Source organism: Aquarana catesbeiana, linkage group LG04 (assembly GCF_042186555.1).
Source record: "Aquarana catesbeiana isolate 2022-GZ linkage group LG04, ASM4218655v1, whole genome shotgun sequence".
NCBI classification, from domain to species: Eukaryota; Metazoa; Chordata; class Amphibia; order Anura; family Ranidae; genus Aquarana; species Aquarana catesbeiana.
The window spans coordinates 51,840,880-51,861,773 of NC_133327.1; positions in this window are offsets into that span (position 1 = coordinate 51,840,880).

Genomic DNA, 20,894 nt, shown 5'->3' on the forward strand with positions numbered 1-20,894 from the left:
CCCTTCACTGGGGCACCCCAGGCATGTTATTTAAAGGAACTGGGAATTTCTAATGTTTCACTTTAAGCATTACCAAAAATACTGCCCCTGGCTGATTTTTTTTTTTCAATCTTGCATTGCTACATATTCACCAGGACAATAACCAACTATTAACCATTAGAAAATCTAACACATTTTTCAACCTTTTTTAATAAAGTTTCAACTATGTATCGTCAACTTTAGGATTTATTATAGCTATGTTAGGAAGGTGTGTACTGTATTGATTGCCATACGTTTACATTTATGGGCCTCATTATTAGGATTTTGAAATATTTTTAGTGACTGATCATTTTCCGGTATGTTTGATAAGGATTGGAAAAATATTCAAAGATAAATGATTGAATGTATTAACCATACCTGTTATGAACCCAAGCAATTTTTACTTTACTTTTAGACAGGAGAACATAACAAAACCTAGTTTTACATTGTTACTGTAGATTAAAATATAACAATTATTTGCAGTGTTTTTCCTCATGACACATCACAGGAAGCACCCTCATGGCTAACAGAGGACAGAATTAGGAATAGGCTTGAAAAACTTAACATTAATAAGTCAACGGGACCAGAAGGCTTGTACCCGAGGGTCTTTAGGACCATTGTTTCTCATTTTTACTGACAGTCTACTGACTGGAATGGTACTAGCTGATTGGAGAAAAGCCAATGTAGCACCAATATTTAAAAAAAGGCCAAAATACATTCATGGGAATTACAGACCAGTTAGCCTAACATCACTAGTATGCAAGCTCTTGAAGGGGATGATAAGAGACTATATACAAGATTTTAGTTATGAAAATGGTATCATTGGCAGTAATCAGCATGGATTCATGAAGAATCGTTCTTGCCAAACCAATCTATTAAACTTCTATGAGGAGGTGAGTTGCCATCTAGATAAAGGAAGGCCCGAAGGAGTGGTGTATCTGGTTTTTGCAAAAGCATTTGACACAGTTCCCCATAAACTTTTACTGTACAAAGTAAGGTCTGTTAGCATGAACCGTAAGGTGAGTACATGGATTGAAAACTGGCTACTAGGGCAAGTTCTGAGGGTGGTGATAAATGGGGAGTACTCGGAATTGACAGAGGTGGAAAGTGGGGTCCCCCAGGGTTCTCTCCTGGGACCAATCCTATTTAATTTGTTCATAAACGACCTGGAGGATGGAATAAACAGTTCAATCTCTGTATTTGCAGACGATACAAAGCTAAGCAGGGCAATAACTTCTCCGCAGCATGTGGAAACCTTGCAAGTAGATCTGAACACATTAATGGGGTGGGTAACTACATGGTAAATGAGGTTTAATGTGGAAAAATATAAAATACTGCATTTGGGTGGCAAAAATATGAATGCAATCTACTCACTAGGGGGAGAACCTCTGGGGGAATCTAGGATGGAAAAGGACCTGGGGGTCCTAGTAAATGATAGGCTCAGAAATGACATGCAATGCCAAACTGCTGCTAACAAAGCAAACAGAAAATTGGCATGAATTAAAAAGGGGATTAACTCAGGAGATAAGGCGATAATTCTCCCACTCTACAAGACTCTGGTCCGGCCACACCTAGAGTATGTTGTCTAGTTCTGGGCACCAGTCCTCAGGAAGGATGTGTTGGAAATGGAGAGAGTACAAAGAAGGGCAACAAAACTAATAAAGGGTCTGGAGGATATTAGTTATGAGGAAAGGTTACGAGCACTGAACCTATTCTCTCTGGAGAAGAGACGCTTGAGGGGATATGATTGTAATTTACAAATACCATACTGGTGACCCCACAATAGGTATAAAACTTTTCCACGGAAGGGAGTTTAATAAGACATGTGGCCACTCATTAAAATTAGAAGAAAAGAGGTTTAACCTTAAACTACGTAGAGGGTTCTTTACTGTAAGAGCGTCAAGAATGTGGAATTAGCTTCCACAGGCGGTGGCTTCAGCGGTTGGCATCGATGGTTTAAAAAAACTATTAGATAAGCACCTAAGCGACCGCAACATACAGGGATATATAATGTAATACTGACATAAATTCACGCACATAGGTTGGACTTGATGTCTTTTTTCAACCTCACCTACTATGTAACTATGTACCATTATAAATTACACTACAAATATGATTCTCACAGAGCACTGCAAATGTATTTTCAAATACAATAAAAGCTTTTTAATCTATTGTGTGCATTTCTAATGAGAAACCATATGGTTAAAAAATAAAAATTAGCAGGACAATTAGGAGAAGGGAGAAGAAGAAGTTATTTAAGGCTTGTTAAGGTAAACAGTTATTAAGAAATTAAATAGGAACACATTTTATTTAAAGCAAAAAAAAGAAAATTGCTGGCACCTACCAAGGCAGCATACTGATGATAGAGTTTCGCCCTATACCCTCCTACAGGACTGGTTTCAATCTAAAAAATTTGAACAAATAGCCAATAGGTGCCAGTAAAGGAAACTTAGAGTAAGTATTTAGACAATTTACCATTTTTTAATGTGTGAGGTATGAGGTTTAAACTGCCATGATATGCAGAAGAAGCTTATCCCTTTGATCTGCTGATGAATAAAATAGAATAGATGAACAGAGTAAATGAAAAGTAACAATGTTTCTTTGTATCTCTCTGTTTATAAACACTATCATAGCTGCTGCATTTACACAGCAACTCACGATTGTCATTTTGATAGTCAGGAATTGTTGGCAAGTGAGGAAGTGGCAGAGAGGCAGAAGGATAGGATGCACTATATGCTCTCTGTGTATTTTGTTTACATTTTTGTACCTTTTGTGTTGTACCTCTAATGTCCACAACTGGATAGTAACATTTCTCCAAAATCACCTGCAAAGACTGAAGTAAAAAAAATCACTAAATTTGTGTAAAAAATTAATAGCATTCCCAAATAATCCCCATTGAATCTTGCCTAAAATATATATATAGACAGACATATGAGTATTTGTAGTAGATCTTTTAGGCTGACAAAGTACTTTCAAACTTTCTCTTTGTCAGTGACAATACTGGTAAAGGCCAGTCACCATTGGCCTTTATCAGTAAAATCCTGCAAGGGTCAAAGGATTGTGCAGTATGAACAAAAACAATTGGAATTCGCATTTTCTGTTCTGGATTCAGAAAAATGTATTTGATTGCCTTCTCTGGTTTGTTAGACTTTGCATTTAGTGCTTTGTGCCTTGCACTGTTTATTGAACCAGGCTTGGCAGCTTCAGAAAGCTCAGATGAAGCCTGTTAGACTAAATAATTCCCAAGCTTTTTACATAATGTGGATACGCCAACAGTGTGACCTCCCTGCCATTATTCACAACTCTGTTACTGTTCAACTGGGAGTTTTGTGCATTTACACCCACCTTTATTTGTTCAAGCTCCTCCTATTACATAGTTACATACATACTGCAGTTACATAGTTAGTCAGGTTGAACAAAGACACAATTCCATCCAGTTCAACCAATAAAAGAAAAAAAAATCATACAATCCCATATACACAATCCTATACCACAGTTGATCCAGTGGAAGGCAAAAAAACCCCAGCAAAGCGTGAATCAACTGGGGGTGCAACGGATCAAAAAACTCATGGTTCAGATTGTTCCTTGGATCAGGAGTCACGGTCCGGATCATTTTCAGATCAACAAAAAAAAAATCTCCCCCACTGTAATATCCACGTCATCTCCCCCACTGTAATATGTACAATCTCCCCCACTGTAATAATATCCACAATCTGCCCCACTGTAATAATATATTGGCTGGGTATGGCAGAGTATTGGCAGAGTATTGGCAGGGTATGGCAGAGTATTGGCAGGGTATGGCAGAGTATTGGCAGGGTATGGCTGGGTATGGCAGGGTATTGGCAGGGTATGGCAGAGTATTGGCGGGTATTGCAGAGTATTTACAGAGTATTGCAGAGTATTAGCAGAGTATGGCAGGGTATGGCAGAGTATTGGCAGGGTATTGGCGGGTATTGCAGAGTATTGCAGAGTATTGGCAGAGTATGGCAGACTATGGCAGGGTATGGCAGAGTATTGGCAGGGTATTGGCGGGTATTGCAGAGTATTGGCAGAGTATTGCAGAGTATTGGCAGGGTATTGCAGGCTATTGCAGGGTATTGCAGGGTATTGGCAGAGTATTGGCAGAGTATTGCAGGGTATTGCAGAGTATTGGCAGGGAATTGCAGAGTATTGCAGAGTATTAGCAGAGTATGGCAGGGTATGGCAGAGTATTGGCAGGTATAGCAGAGTATTGGCAGGATATTGTAGAGTATTAGCAGAGTATGGCAGAGTATGGCAGGGTATGGCAGAGTATGGCAGAGTATTGGCAGGGTTTGGCAGGGTATGGCAGAGTATTGGCAGGGTATGGCAGAGTATTGGCAGGGTATTGCAGAGTATTGGCAGAGTATTGCAGAGTATTGGCAGAGTATTGCAGTGTATTGCAGGGTATTGACAGAGTATTAGCAGAGTATAGCAGGGTATGGCAGAGTATTGGCAGGGTATGGCAGAGTATTGGCAGGATATTGCAGAGTATTGGTAGAGTATGGCAGTATTGGCAGGGTTTGACAGGGTATGGCAGAGTATTGGCAGGGTATTGGCAGAGTATGGAGGGATGGCTGAGCATGGATGGATGGATCCATGGATGTGACTGCAATTTCACAGAGCAGTGCTGTGGGCACTACAGATCCAGCCCACGGCGCTGCTGCCATACGATCTCTCCCCTCCACTGTACAGATCAGTACACAGAGGGGAGAGAGAAACCGGCGTCATGACATGGCAGGGTATGGCAGGGTATGGCAGAGTATTGGCGGGTATTGCAGAGTATTGCAGAGTATTAGCAGAGTATGACAGAGTATTGGCAGGGTATTGGCGGGTATTGCAGAGTATTGGCAGAGTATTGCAGAGTATTGGCAGAGTATTGCAGAGTATTGGCAGGGTATGGCAGAGTATTGGCAGGGTATGGCAGAGTATTGGCAGGGTATTGGCAGAGTATGGAGGGATGGCTGAGCATGGATGGATGGATCCATGGATGTGACTGCAATTTCACAGAGCAGCACTGTGGGCACTACAGATCCAGCCCACGGCGCTGCTGCCATACGATCTCTCCCCATCCACTGTACAGATCAGTACATAGAGGGGAGAGAGAACATGACATGACGCCGGTTTGTTTACAAGTGATCGCTCCGTCATTTGACGGAGCGATTACGTGGTAAACGGCCGCCGAGTGTACCAAGATGGCCACCACTCCGGAGCTAGGCCGAAGCCGCGGCCTTTCCTAATGCCGAGGCAGCGCCGTGCTCCGCGGAGCGCATGTGTGCCGATCCGAACAGGTTAAACCGTTTGCATCACGGATCAGTGACGATCCGTTGCACCCCTACCCTAGAGGCAATCAGATTTTTCCTGGATCAACTGTACCTAATAAATGTTAGTACCCAGTTAAATTATGTACATTTAGGAAAGAATCCAGGCCTTTTTTAAAGCAATCTACTGAGCTGGACAGAACCAACTCATGAGGGAGTCTATTCCACATTTTCAAAGCTCCTACTGTGAAGAAACTTTTCTGCATTTGAAATCTCTTTTCCTCCAGACGTAAAGAGTACCCCCTTGTCCTCTGTGATGACCTTAAAGTGAATAACTCAACACCAAGTTCACTATATGGACCCCTTATATATTTGAACATGTTGATCATATCCCCCCTTAATCTCCTCTTCTCAAGAGTGAATAAATTCAGTTCCTCTAATCTTTCCTCATAGCTGAGCTCCTCCACGCCTCTTATCAGTTTGGTTGCCCTTCTCTACACTTTCTCCAGTTCCCCGATATCATTTTTATGAACTGATGCCCAAAACTGAACTGCATAATCTGGATGAGGTCTTACTAATGATTTGTACAGAGGCAAAATGATATCTCTCTGTCTGGAGTCCATACCTCTTTTAATACAAGAAAAGATTTTACTCGCTTCGGAAATTGCAGCTTGTTATTACATCCTTCATCATATAAAATGAAAAATCCCAGCATGAATAATGAATAATAATGGGCACACCAGGTATGCAGGCTCATAAACTCAGAACAGGGATTCCCTGAGAGATAGAAACAACTGTCAGTAGGTTTAACTTGCCAATATCTACCAATCATTAAAGTTTTGGGTGGATTGACCTTTAAAAAATTGAAGAAAGCAATAGCAAGTAACAGACTGGAGATTTGAACAACCAATTGCTTATGTTATGAATAGAGATTGAACACAAAATCAAATCCAAATAGTTTAAGCTAAACTAGGTTTTCTGAACTGATAAAGTGGACCAAATAGCTACTTACCATTTAAAGTGTTTGTAATCCTAAAAAGAAAAAAAAAATAGATCCTGTTCCTTAAGAGCCCTTTCACACTGGTGCGGGGGCGGCGTCGGCGGTAAAACGCCGCTATTATTAGCGGCGTTTTACCGTCGGTTTGCGGCCGCTAGCGGGGCGGTTTTACCCCCCGCTAGCGGCCGAGAAAGGGTTAAATACCACAGCAAAGCAACTCTGCCTACACTGATTTCAATGGGCAGGAGCGGTGAAGGAGCGGTATACACTCCGCTCCTTCAACGCTCCGAAGTTATGCTGCTGGCAGGACTTTTTTTACCGTCCTGCCAGCACATCGCTCCAGTGTGAAAGCCCTCGGGGCTTTCACACTGGAATGAAAGTAGCGCCACTTTCGGGTCGGTTTGCAGGCGCTATTATTAGCGCAAAAGCGCCTGCAAACCGCCCCAGTGTGAAAGGGCTCTTAACCTCCTGACATCCGGCCGTAGCCGAATGACGGCTTCATCGCGGATGTCAATTCCCGGGAGGCCGTCATATGACGGCCTCCCCTTTCCTCGCTCCCCGTGCGCGCTCACGAGTGCGCAACGGGGAAATTCTGTGTTGGCCATGTCGCTTGGACACAGCCAATCACAGATCGCTGTAAACGGCCAATCACAGCGGCCGTTTACAGCGCAATCGCTGCCTCCAATGAGTGATGATCTCAAATGTAAACATTTGAGATCATCTCTCATTGCCGGCTCTCTCTCCTCACACAGAGACAGCGTGTGAGGAGAGAGAGATCTGTCAGCGATCTGTGAGTGTACCTGTGTGATTTACTGTGCCTACAGTGCCCACAGTGCCCATCATAACAGTGCCCATCATAACAGTGCCCATCATTACAGTGCCCCATCATTACAGTGCCCCATCAGTACAGTGCACCATCAGTACAGTGCTGATCGGTGCCCACCTGTGCCAATCGGTGCCCACCTGTGCCAATCGGTGCCCACCTGTCTGCCCAGCGGTGATCAGTGTCCAGCTGCACATCTGCACAATCAGTGACCACCTGTGCCACCTCATCAGTGCCCACCTGTGCCACCTCATCAGTGCCCACCTGTGCCAATCAGTGCACATCTGTGCTGCCTCAGTGCACATCTGTGCAATTAGTGCACATCTGTGCCGCCTCATCAGTGCCCATCTGTGCTGCTCCATCTGTGCCGCCCCATCTGTGCCGCTCCATCTGTGCCGCCCCATCTGTGCCGCTCCATCTGTGCCGCCCCATCAGTGCCGTCCCATCAGTGCCCAGCTGTGCCACCTCATCAGTGCACATCTGTGCAATCTCAGTGCACATCTGTTCCACCCCATCAGTGCCTACCTGTGCCGCCTCATCAGTGCCCACCTGTGCCACAACATCTGTGCCCACCTGTGCCACCTCATCAGTGCACATCTGCACATCTGTTCCACCTCATTAGTGCACATCTGTTCCACCTCATCAGTGCACATCTGTTCCACCTCATCAGTGCCCCTCTGTGCCACCTCAGTGCCCATCTGTGCTCATCAGCGACGAGAGCAACGGGGAGCTCTCTTTTTCGGATTCCCTTTCCGACTCCGATTCTGAGTCGGACATAAATTATGAGCCAGTCCTCAGTAGTGGAACACTGAGTGACTCAGAGGAGGAAGAGATTCGGCCCACCAAACGAAGGCGTTCTGGTGGGGGGGCAGTGGCATCTACCAGCACGCAGTCCCATCCACCAGTACGGCAGTCCCATCCACCAGCACCGTAGTCCCATCCACCAGCACGGCAATCCCATCCACCAGCACCGCAGTCCCATCCACCAGCACGGCAGTGCCATCCACCAGCACCGCAGTGCCTCGGCAAGAAAGGCCAAGGACCCATGCCAGCCTTCCCTATGCCCTGCAGAACCCCTTGTGGCTTCCTCCTAATTCAGGAGAAGCCAACATTCCCCCTTTCACTGCCCAGCCAGGAGTCCAGGTGAACACAGAGAATTTTTCCCCAATAGATTTTTTTAATTTATTTTTTACCGAGGACATGCTGTCAAGTATTGTGGCCCAGTGCAACCTTTATGCACAGCAATTCATTGCGAATAATCCAACGTCCTACTATGCCCGTCCCTACGAATGGAGAGACCTAACGGTGGAGGAGTTGAAGGTTTTTTTAGGGCTCACATTTAACATGGGACTCACAAAAAAAGCACTTTGCTGTCCTATTGGTCAACCCACCCCCTCCAACACATGCCAGTATACTCCAAGGTAATGTCCAGAAACAGATACTTCATGATATTGAGGTTTCTTCATTTCAACGACAATACCCAGTGCCCTCCCCGAAATGACCCAAACTATGATAGACTTTTCAAAATTCGGCCACTTTTAAATTATTTTTCTGCACTATTCCCCCTGCTGTTTACCCCGGACAAAAACATATGTGTGGATGAGTCCCTTGTTAAGTTTAGTGGCAGGCTTAAAATAAAGCAATATATTCCCACTAAAAGGGCCCGCTATGGGGTGAAGGTATACAAATTATGTGACCGAGTCACAGGTTACTTGTATGCCTTCAAAGTGTACGAAGGGAAGGACACCCAGCTGCAACCATCTAATTGCCCAGACTACTTGGGATCAAGCGGGAAAATTGTTTGGGACCTCACATACCCCCTACTGGAGAAAGGCTACCACCTGTACGTAGATAACTTCTACACATCTCTACCCCTGTTCCACAACCTGCATCGGAAGAAGACGCCTGCATGTGGTACCATTAAAAAGAACCGTAAGGGCTTTCCTCAAAGTCTGGTCAATAAAAAATTGAGAAAAGGAGAAACGGCGAGTCTACGAAACAACGAGATTTTGGCAGTGAAGTGGAGAGACAAAAGAGATGTGTACATGTTGTCTTCAATCCACGATGATACCTTCATTGAAATGCCCAGAAGAAATGGCCCATACAGAAACCTAAATGCATCTTTGATTATAATTTGTTTATGGGGGGAGTCGACTTGAATGACCAGATGCTGGAACCGTACCTTGCTACAAGACGGACATACCATTGGTATAAGAAAGTCGCAATTTATTTTTTTCATTTGGCCATCTACAATTCTTATGTCATTTATCGTAACTCCACCCAAAACCCGAAACGCTTCCTTGGCTACCAGGAGGAAGTTTTCACTGCCCTTACATTCCCGAACGGCCCCCCAGAAAATATCTGATCAGATGTTCTAAGTCGACTCTCCGAACGCCACTTTCCAGATAAGATCCCTCCCAAACCAACAGGCCAACGACGGCAAAAAAAATGTAAGGTGTGTACCAGAGCTGGATTCAGAAGAGACACATCTTATTATTGTGCACAATGTCCTTCTGAACCAGGCCTCTGCGTAGGTGAATGTTTTCGTCGTTACCATACTTCACTAAATTATTAGTGAAGTATGGTAAACGTAAGCCTCCGTTCCTGCAATTTACCCTCACACCCCTTATGCCACTGCCTCCTCTGTAACTGACCCTGGCTTGTTATTTGACCATGCTTCTGCCTAATGATTCTGTACATACCTCTGCCTGATCTGGAACTGACCCTGGACTGTTATTCGACCATGCTTCTGCCTAACGATTCTGCACATACCTCTGCCTGATCTGGAACTGACCCTGGACTGTTATTCGACCATGCTTCTGCCTAACGATTCTGTACATACCTCTGCCTGATCTGGAACTGACCCTGGACTGTTTGACCATGATATTTGCCTGCCTCTTGGACTGATCTTGTACCCTGATACTGGACTAGTGGGATTCAACACAGGGGTCTCACATATGTGAGGGGCTCCAGAATTGTTTTTCTGGATGAAGAAAACATTTTTTTTTGTTTTCTCAATCCTAGATTAGGGTCTGGAGACTCGGAGGCTTCAAAGAGATTTGGGTGGGAGAAGCCTCTACCCCTGTCCCCATTCTGTCCTGAACGAGGCCCTACTTCTGCCTGTAGGACTTACTGCCGTCATGCCTCTGCCTGTTGCACTGACCACACCACATGGACCTGCCTACTACCAGGACCAATATTTTTGGCACTCTCTGCCTGCACTGACCCTGGACTTTATATGGACAGTAACCCTGCCTGCTGCCTGGACAATTGTTTTCGCCGCTGCTGACCAAGTCCCTGCCTGCTGCCTGGACCAGTGCTATCCTCCTGTGTACAACTGCGCTACTACAACCACAGGTAATCTTTTTTGTTTACGCTTTGCTCAGCATAATGTATTTTGGGGTGTAATTCTTGGTATGTGCATGCTATGTGTCCCTGGAACACCTGACGGTGTTCCTTGCATGTTGGATCTCTGTATGTGGCCAGGCTGTGTAGAAGTCTCACACATGTGGTATCGCCATACTCAGGAGGAGTAGCAGAATGTATTTTATGGTGTCATTTTTGCTAGCCAAATGCTATGTGTTGGAAATATCTTATAAACTGACAACTTTGTGTAAAAAAAAAAAAATGCGTTTTCATTTTTTTTCCACATTTTTCAAAAACTTCTGGAAAAAAATGAACCATTCAAAAGACTCATTATGCCTCATAGATTATACGTTGGGGTGTTAGCTTTCCAAAATGGGGTCATTTTGTGGGTGTTTCCATTGTCCCGGTGCTCCAGGGCCTTCAAAAGTGTAATAGGTGGTTGAGAAATGTGATGTGTAATTTATGCTCCTAGAACACCTGATGGTGCTCATGCATGTTGGGCCTCTGTATGTGGCCAGGCAGTGAAAAAGTCCCACACATGTGGTATCGTAATACTCAGGAGGAGTAGCAGAATGTATTTTGGGGTGTCATTTTTGCTATCTAAATGCTATGTGTTGGAAATATCTTATAAACTGACAACTTTGTGTAAAAAAATATGCGTTTTCATTTTTTTCCACATTTTCCAAAAACTTCTGGAAAAAAATAAACCATTCAAAAGACTCATTATGCCTCATAGATTATACGTTGGGGTGTTAGCTTTCCAAAATGGGGTCATTTTGTGGGTGTTTCCATTGTCCTGGTGCTCCAGGGCCTTCAAAAGTGTAATAGGTGGTTGAGAAATGTGATGTGTAATTTATGCTCCTAGAACACCTGATGGTGCTCCATGCATGTTGGGCCTCTGTATGTGGCCAGGCAGTGAAAAAGTCCCACACATGTGGTATCGTAACACTCAGGAGGAGTAGCAGAATGTATTTTGGTGTGTCATTTTTGCTATCTAAATGCTATGTGTTGGAAATATCTTATAAACGGACAACTTTGTGTAAAAAAATATGCGTTTTCATTTTTTTCCACATTTTCCAAAAACTTCTGGAAAAAAATAAACCATTCAAAAGACTCATTATGCCTCATAGATTATACGTTGGGGTGTTAGCTTTCCAAAATGGGGTCATTTTGTGGGTGTTTCCATTGTCCTGGTGCTCCAGGGCCTTCAAAAGTGTAATAGGTGGTTGAGAAATGTGATGTGTAATTTATGCTCCTAGAACACCTGATGGTGCTTCATGCATGTTGGGCCTCTGTATGTGGCCAGGCAGTGAAAAAGTCCCACACATGTGGTATTGTAATACTCAGGAGGAGTAGCAAAATGTATTTTGGGGTGTCATTTTTGCTATCTAAATGCTATGTGTTGGAAATATCTTATAAACGGACAACTTTGTGTAAAAAAAAAATGCGTTTTCATTTTTTTCCACATTTTCCAAAAACTTCTGGAAAAAAATAAACCATTCAAAAGACTCATTATGCCTCATAGATTATACGTTGGGGTGTTAGCTTTCCAAAATGGGGTCATTTTGTGGGTGTTTCCATTGTCCTGGTGCTCCAGGGCCTTCCAAATTGTAATAGGTGGTTGAGAAATGTGATATGTAATTTATGCTCCTAGAACACCTGATGGTGCTCCATGCATGTTGGGCCTCTGTATGTGGCCAGGCAGTGAAAAAGTCCCACACATGTGGTATCGTAATACTCAGGAGTAGGGATGAGCCGAACACCCCCCTGTTCGGTTCGCACCAGAACATGCGAACAGGAAAAAAGTTCGTTCGAACATGCGAACACCGTTAAAGTCTATGGGACACGAACATGAATAATCAAAAGTGCTAATTTTCAAGGCTTATATGCAAGTTATTGTCATAAAAAGTGTTTGGGGACCTGGGTCCTGCCCCAGGGGACATGGATCAATGCAAAAAAAAGTTTTAAAAACGGACGTTTTTTCAGGAGCAGTGATTTTAATAATGCTTAAAGTCAAACAATAAAAGTGTAATATCCCTTTAAATTTCGTACCTGGGGGGTGTCTATAGTGTGCCTGTAAAGGGGTGCATGTTTCCTGTGTTTAGAACAGTCTGACAGCAAAATGACATTTTGAAGGAAAAAACTCATTTAAAACTACCCGCGGCTATTGCATTGCCGACAATACACATAGAAGTTCATTGATAAAAACGGCATGGGAATTCCCCAAAGGGGAACCCCGAACCAAAATTAAAAAAAAAAAAATGACGTGGGGGTCCCCCTAAATTCCATACCAGGCCCTTCAGGTCTGGTATGGATATTAAGGGGAACCCCGGCCAAAATTTAAAAAAAAAAATGACGTGGGGTTCCCCCTAAATTCCATACCAGACCCTTCAGGTCTGGTATGTCTGGTATGGATTTTAAGGGGAACCCCGCGCCAAAAAAAAAAAAAACGGCGTGGGGTCCCCCCAAAAATCCATACCAGACCCTTATCCGAGCACGCAACCTGGCAGGCCGCAGGAAAAGAGGGGGGGACAAGAGTGCGGCCCCCCCTCCCTCCTGAACCGTACCAGGCCACATGCCCTCAACATTGGGAGGGTGCTTTGGGGTAGCCCCCCAAAACACCTTGTCCCCATGTTGATGAGGACAAGGGCCTCATCCCCACAACCCTGGCCGGTGGTTGTGGGGGTCTGCGGGCGGGGGGCTTATCGGAATCTGGAAGCCCCCTTTAACAAGGTGACCCCCAGATCCCGGCCCCCCCCCTGTGTGAAATGGTAAGGGGGTACATAAGTACCCCTACCATTTCATGAAAAAAGTGTCAAAAATGTTAAAAATGACAAGAGACAGTTTTTGACAATTCCTTTATTTAAATGCTTCTTCTTTCTTCTATCTTCCTTCATCTTCTGGTTCTTCTGGCTCTTCTGGTTCTTCTGGTTCTTCCTCCGGCGTTCTCGTCCAGCATCTCCTCCGCGGCGTCTTCTGTCTTCTTCTCCTCGGGCCGCTCCGCACCCATGGCATGGGGGGGAGGCTCCCGCTCTTCTCTTCTTCTCTTCTTCTTTTCTTCTTTTCTTCTTTTCTTCTCTTCTTCTCTTCTTCTTCATTTTCTTCTCCGGGACGCTCCGCAATCCATGCTGGCATGGAGGGAGGCTCCCGCTGTGTGACGGCGCTCCTCGTCTGACAGTTCTTAAATAACGGGGGGGGGGCCACCCGGTGACCCCGCCCCCCTCTGACGCACGGTGACTTGACGGGACTTCCCTGTGACGTCACGGGGAATGCCACAGGGAAGTCCCGTCAAGTCACCGTGCGTCAGGGGGGGCGGGGTCACCGGGTGGCCCCGCCCCCCGTTATTTAAGAACTGTCAGACGAGGAGCGCCGTCACACAGCGGGAGCCTCCCTCCATGCCAGCATGGATTGCGGAGCGGCCCGGAGAAGAAAATGAAGAAGAAGAGAAGAAGAGAAGAAAAGAAGAAAAGAAGAAAAGAAGAAGAGAAGAAGAAAAGAGCGGGAGCCTCCCCCCCATGCCATGGGTGCGGAGCGGCCCGAGGAGAAGAAGACAGAAGACGCCGCGGAGGAGATGCTGGACGAGAACGCCGGAGGAAGAACCAGAAGAACCAGAAGAGCCAGAAGAACCAGAAGATGAAGGAAGATAGAAGAAAGAAGAAGCATTTAAATAAAGGAATTGTCAAAAACTGTCTCTTGTCATTTTTAACATTTTTGACACTTTTTTCGTGAAATGGTAGGGGTACAAAGTACCCCCTTACCATTTCACACAGGGGGGGGGCCGGGATCTGGGGGTCACCTTGTTAAAGGGGGCTTCCAGATTCCGATAAGCCCCCCGCCCGCAGACCCCCACAACCACCGGCCAGGGTTGTGGGGATGAGGCCCTTGTCCTCATTAACATGGGGACAAGGTGTTTTGGGGGGCTACCCCAAAGCACCCTCCCAATGTTGAGGGCATGTGGCCTGGTATGGTTCAGGAGGGAGGGGGGGCCGCACTCTTGTCCCCCCCTCTTTTCCTGCGGCCTGCCAGGTTGCGTGCTCGGATAAGGGTCTGGTATGGATTTTTGGGGGGACCCCACGCCGTTTTTTTTTTTTTTTTTTGGCGCGGGGTTCCCCTTAAAATCCATACCAGACCTGAAGGGTCTGGTATGGAATTTAGGGGGAACCCCACGTCATTTTTTTTTTTTAATTTTGGCCGGGGTTCCCCTTAATATCCATACCAGACCTGAAGGGCCTGGTATGGAATTTAGGGGGACCCCCACGTCATTTTTTTTTTTTAAATTTTGGTTCCTGGTTCCCCTTTGGGGAATTCCCATGCCGTTTTTATCAATGAACTTCTATGTGTATTGTCGGCAATGCAATAGCCGCGGGTAGTTTTAAATGAGTTTTTTCCTTCAAAATGTCATTTTGCTGTCAGACTGTTCTAAACACAGGAAACATGCGCCCCTTTACAGGCACACTATAGACACCCCCCAGGTACGAAATTTAAAGGGATTTTACACTTTTATTGATTGACTTTAAGTATTATTAAAATCACTGCTCCTGAAAAAACGTCCGTTTTTAAAACTTTTTTTTGCATTGATCCATGTCCCCTGGGGCAGGACCCAGGTCCCCAAACACTTTTTATGACAATAACTTGCATATTAGCCTTTAAAATTAGCACTTTTGATTTCTCCCATAGACTTTTAAAGGGTGTTCCGCGGCATTCGAATTTGCCGCGAACACCCCAAATTGTTCGCTGTTCGGTGAACTTGCGAACAGCCAATGCCGAACTCGAAGCTCATCCCTACTCAGGAGAAGTAGCAGAATGTATTCTGGGGTGTCATTTTTGCTATCTAAATGCTATGTGTTGGAAATATCTTATAAACTGACAACTTTGTGTAAAAAAAAAATGCGTTTTCATTTTTTTCCACATTTTCCAAAAACTTCTGGAAAAAAATAAACCATTCAAAAGACTCATTATGCCTCATAGATTATACGTTGGCGTGTTAGCTTTCCAAAATGGGGTCATTTTGTGAGTGTTTCCATTGTCCCGGTGCTCCAGGGCCTTCAAAAGTGTAATAGGTGGTTGAGAAATGTGATGTGTAATTTATGCTCCTAGAACACCTGATGGTGCTCCATGCATGTTGGGCCTCTGTATGTGGCCAGGCAGTGAAAAAGTCCCACACATGTGGTATCGTAATACTCAGGAGGAGTAGCAGAATGTATTTTGGGGTGTCATTTTTGCTATCTAAATGCTATGTGTTGGAAATATCTTATAGACGGACAACTTTGTGTAAAAAAAATATGCATTTTCATTTTTTTTCCACATTTTTCAAAAACTTCTGGAAAAAAATGAACCGTTCAAAAGACTCATTATGCCTCATAGATTATACGTTGGGGTGTTAGCTTTCCAAAATGGGGTCATTTTGTGGGTGTTTCCATTGTCCTGGTGCTCCAGGGCCTTCAAAATTGTAATAGGTGGTTGAGAAATGTGATGTGTAATTTATGCTCCTAGAACACCTGATGGTGCTCCATGCATGTTGGGCCTCTGTATGTGGCCAGGCAGTGAAAAAGTTCCACACATGTGGTATCGTAATACTCAGGAGGAGTAGCAGAATGTATTTTGGGGTGTCATTTTTGCTATCTAAATGCTATGTGTTGGAAATATCTTATAGACGGACAACTTTGTGTAAAAAAAATATGCGTTTTCATTTTTTTTCCACATTTTTCAAAAACTTCTGGAAAAAAATGAACCGTTCAAAAGACTCATTATGCCTCATAGATTATACGTTGGGGTGTTAGCTTTCCAAAATGGGGTCATTTTGTGGGTGTTTCCATTGTCCTGGTGCTCCAGGGCCTTCAAAATTGTAATAGGTGGTTGAGAAATGTGATGTGTAATTTATGCTCCTAGAACACCTGATGGTGCTCCATGCATGTTGGGCCTCTGTATGTGGCCAGGCAGTGAAAAAGTCCCACACATGTGGTATCATAATACTCAGGAGGAGTAGCAGAATGTATTTTGGGGTGTCATTTTTGCTATCTAAATGCTATGTGTTGGAAATATCTTATAAACCGACAACTTTGTGTAAAAAAAATGCGTTTTCATTTTTTTCCACATTTTCCAAAAACTTCTGGAAAAAAATAAACCATTCAAAAGACTCATTATGCCTCATAGATTATACGTTGGGGTGTTAGCTTTCCAAAATGGGGTCATTTTGTGGGTGTTTCCATTGTCCTGGTGCTCCAGGGCCTTCAAAAGTGTAATAGGTGGTTGAGAAATGTGATGTGTTATTTATGCTCCTAGAACACCTGATGGTGCTTCATGCATGTTGGGCCTCTGTATGTGGCCAGGCAGTGAAAAAGTCCCACACATGTGGTATCGTAATACTCAGGAGGAGTAGCAAAATGTATTTTGGGGTGTCATTTTTGCTATCTAAATGCTATGTGTTGGAAATATCTTATAAACGGACAACTTTGTGTAAAAAAAAAATGCGTTTTCATTTTTTTCCACATTTTCCAAAAACTTCTGGAAAAAAATAAACCATTCAAAAGACTCATTATGCCTCATAGAATATACGTTGGGGTGTTAGCTTTCCAAAATGGGGTCATTTTGTGGGTGTTTCCATTGTCCTGGTGCTCCAGGGCCTTCAAAATTGTAATAGGTGGTTGAGAAATGTGATATGTAATTTATGCTCCTAGAACACCTGATGGTGCTCCATGCATGTTGGGCCTCTGTATGTGGCCAGGCAGTGAAAAAGTCCCACACATGTGGTATCGTAATACTCAGGAGAAGTAGCAGAATGTATTCTGGGGTGTCATTTTTGCTATCTAAATGCTATGTGTTGGAAATATCTTATAAACTGACAACTTTGTGTAAAAAAAAAATGCGTTTTCATTTTTTTCCACATTTTCCAAAAACTTCTGGAAAAAAATAAACCATTCAAAAGACTCATTATGCCTCATAGATTATACGTTGGGGTGTTAGCTTTCCAAAATGGGGTCATTTTGTGAGTGTTTCCATTGTCCTGGTGCTCCAAGGCCTTCAAAAGTGTAATAGGTGGTTGAGAAATGTGATGTGTAATTTATGCTCCTAGAACACCTGATGGTGCTCCATGCATGTTGGGCCTCTGTATGTGGCCAGGCAGTGAAAAAGTCCCACACATGTGGTATCGTAATACTCAGGAGGAGTAGCAGAATGTATTTTGGGGTGTCATTTTTGCTATCTAAATGCTATGTGTTGGAAATATCTTATAGACGGACAACTTTGTGTAAAAAAAATATGCGTTTTCATTTTTTTTCCACATTTTTCAAAAACTTCTGGAAAAAAATGAACCGTTCAAAAGACTCATTATGCCTCATAGATTATACGTTGGGGTGTTAGCTTTCCAAAATGGGGTCATTTTGTGGGTGTTTCCATTGTCCTGGTGCTCCAGGGCCTTCAAAATTGTAATAGGTGGTTGAGAAATGTGATGTGTAATTTATGCTCCTAGAACACCTGATGGTGCTCCATGCATGTTGGGCCTCTGTATGTGGCCAGGCAGTGAAAAAGTCCCACACATGTGGTATCATAATACTCAGGAGGAGTAGCAGAATGTATTTTGGGGTGTCATTTTTGCTATCTAAATGCTATGTGTTGGAAATATCTTATAAACCGACAACTTTGTGTAAAAAAAATGCGTTTTCATTTTTTTCCACATTTTCCAAAAACTTCTGGAAAAAAATAAACCATTCAAAAGACTCATTATGCCTCATAGATTATACGTTGGGGTGTTAGCTTTCCAAAATGGGGTCATTTTGTGGGTGTTTCCATTGTCCTGGTGCTCCAGGGCCTTCAAAAGTGTAATAGGTGGTTGAGAAATGTGATGTGTAATTTATGCTCCTAGAACACCTGATGGTGCTTCATGCATGTTGGGCCTCTGTATGTGGCCAGGCAGTGAAAAAGTCCCACACATGTGGTATTGTAATACTCAGGAGGAGTAGCAAAATGTATTTTGGGGTGTCATTTTTGCTATCTAAATGCTATGTGTTGGAAATATCTTATAAACGGACAACTTTTTGTAAAAAAAAAAATGCGTTTTCATTTTTTTCCACATTTTCCAAAAACTTCTGGAAAAAAATAAACCATTCAAAAGACTCATTATGCCTCATAGAATATACGTTGGGGTGTTAACTTTCCAAAATGGGGTCATTTTGTGGGTGTTTCCATTGTCCTGGTGCTCCAGGGCCTTCAAAATTGTAATAGGTGGTTGAGAAATGTGATATGTAATTTATGCTCCTAGAACACCTGATGGTGCTCCATGCATGTTGGGCCTCTGTATGTGGCCAGGCAGTGAAAAAGTCCCACACATGTGGTATCGTAATACTCAGGAGAAGTAGCAGAATGTATTCTGGGGTGTCATTTTTGCTATCTAAATGCTATGTGTTGGAAATATCTTATAAACTGACAACTTTGTGTAAAAAAAAATGCGTTTTCATTTTTTTCCACATTTTCCAAAAACTTCTGGAAAAAAATAAACCATTCAAAAGACTCATTATGCCTCATAGATTATACGTTGGGGTGTTAGCTTTCCAAAATGGGGTCATTTTGTGAGTGTTTCCATTGTCCTGGTGCTCCAAGGCCTTCAAAAGTGTAATAGGTGGTTGAGAAATGTGATGTGTAATTTATGCTCCTAGAACACCTGATGGTGCTCCATGCATGTTGGGCCTCTGTATGTGGCCAGGCAGTGAAAAAGTCCCACACATGTGGTATCATAATACTCAGGAGGAGTAGCAGAATGTATTTTGGGGTGTCATTTTTGCTATCTAAATGCTATGTGTTGGAAATATCTTATAGACGGACAACTTTGTGTAAAAAAAATATGCGTTTTCATTTTTTTTCCACATTTTTCAAAAACTTCTGGAAAAAAATGAACCGTTCAAAAGACTCATTATGCCTCATAGATTATACGTTGGGGTGTTAGCTTTCCAAAATGGGGTCATTTTGTGGGTGTTTCCATTGTCCTGGTGCTCCAGGGCCTTCAAAATTGTAATAGGTGGTTGAGAAATGTGATGTGTAATTTATGCTCCTAGAACACCTGATGGTGCTCCATGCATGTTGGGCCTCTGTATGTGGCCAGGCAGTGAAAAAGTCCCACACATGTGGTATCGTAATACTCAGGAGGAGTAGCAGAATGTATTTTGGGGTGTCATTTTTGCTATCTAAATGCTATGTGTTGGAAATATCTTATAGACGGACAACTTTGTGTAAAAAAAATATGCGTTTTCATTTTTTTTCCACATTTTTCAAAAACTTCTGGAAAAAAATGAACCGTTCAAAAGACTCATTATGCCTCATAGATTATACGTTGGGGTGTTAGCTTTCCAAAATGGGGTCATTTTGTGGGTGTTTCCATTGTCCTGGTGCTCCAGGGCCTTCAAAATTGTAATAGGTGGTTGAGAAATGTGATGTGTAATTTATGCTCCTAGAACACCTGATGGTGCTCCATGCATGTTGGGCCTCTGTATGTGGCCAGGCAGTGAAAAAGTCCCACACATGTGGTATCATAATACTCAGGAGGAGTAGCAGAATGTATTTTGGGGTGTCATTTTTGCTATCTAAATGCTATGTGTTGGAAATATCTTATAAACCGACAACTTTGTGTAAAAAAAATGCGTTTTCATTTTTTTCCACATTTTCCAAAAACTTCTGGAAAAAAATAAACCATTCAAAAGACTCACTATGCCTCATAGATTATACGTTGGGGTGTTAGCTTTCCAAAATGGGGTCATTTTGTGGGTGTTTCCATTGTCCTGGTGCTCCAGGGCCTTCAAAAGTGTAATAGGTGGTTGAGAAATGTGATGTGTAATTTATGCTCCTAGAACACCTGATGGTGCTTCATGCATGTTGGGCCTCTGTATGTGGCCAGGCAGTGAAAAAGTCCCACACATGTGGTATTGTAATACTCAGGAGGAGTATCAAAATGTATTTTGGGGTGTCATTTTTGCTATCTAAATGCTATGTGTTGGAAATATCTTATAAACGGACAACTTTGTGTAAAAAAAAAAATGCGTTTTCATTTTTTTCCACATTTTCCAAAAACTTCTGGAAAAAAATAAACCATTCAAAAGACTCATTATGCCTCATAGAATATACGTTGGGGTGTTAGCTTTCCAAAATGGGGTCATTTTGTGGGTGTTTCCATTGTCCTGGTGCTCCAGGGCCTTCAAAATTGTAATAGGTGGTTGAGAAATGTGATATGTAATTTATGCTCCTAGAACACCTGATGGTGCTCCATGCATGTTGGGCCTCTGTATGTGGCCAGGCAGTGAAAAAGTCCCACACATGTGGTATCGTAATACTCAGGAGGAGTAGCAGAATGTATTCTGGGGTGTCATTTTTGCTATCTAAATGCTATGTGTTGGAAATATCTTATAAACTGACAACTTTGTGTAAA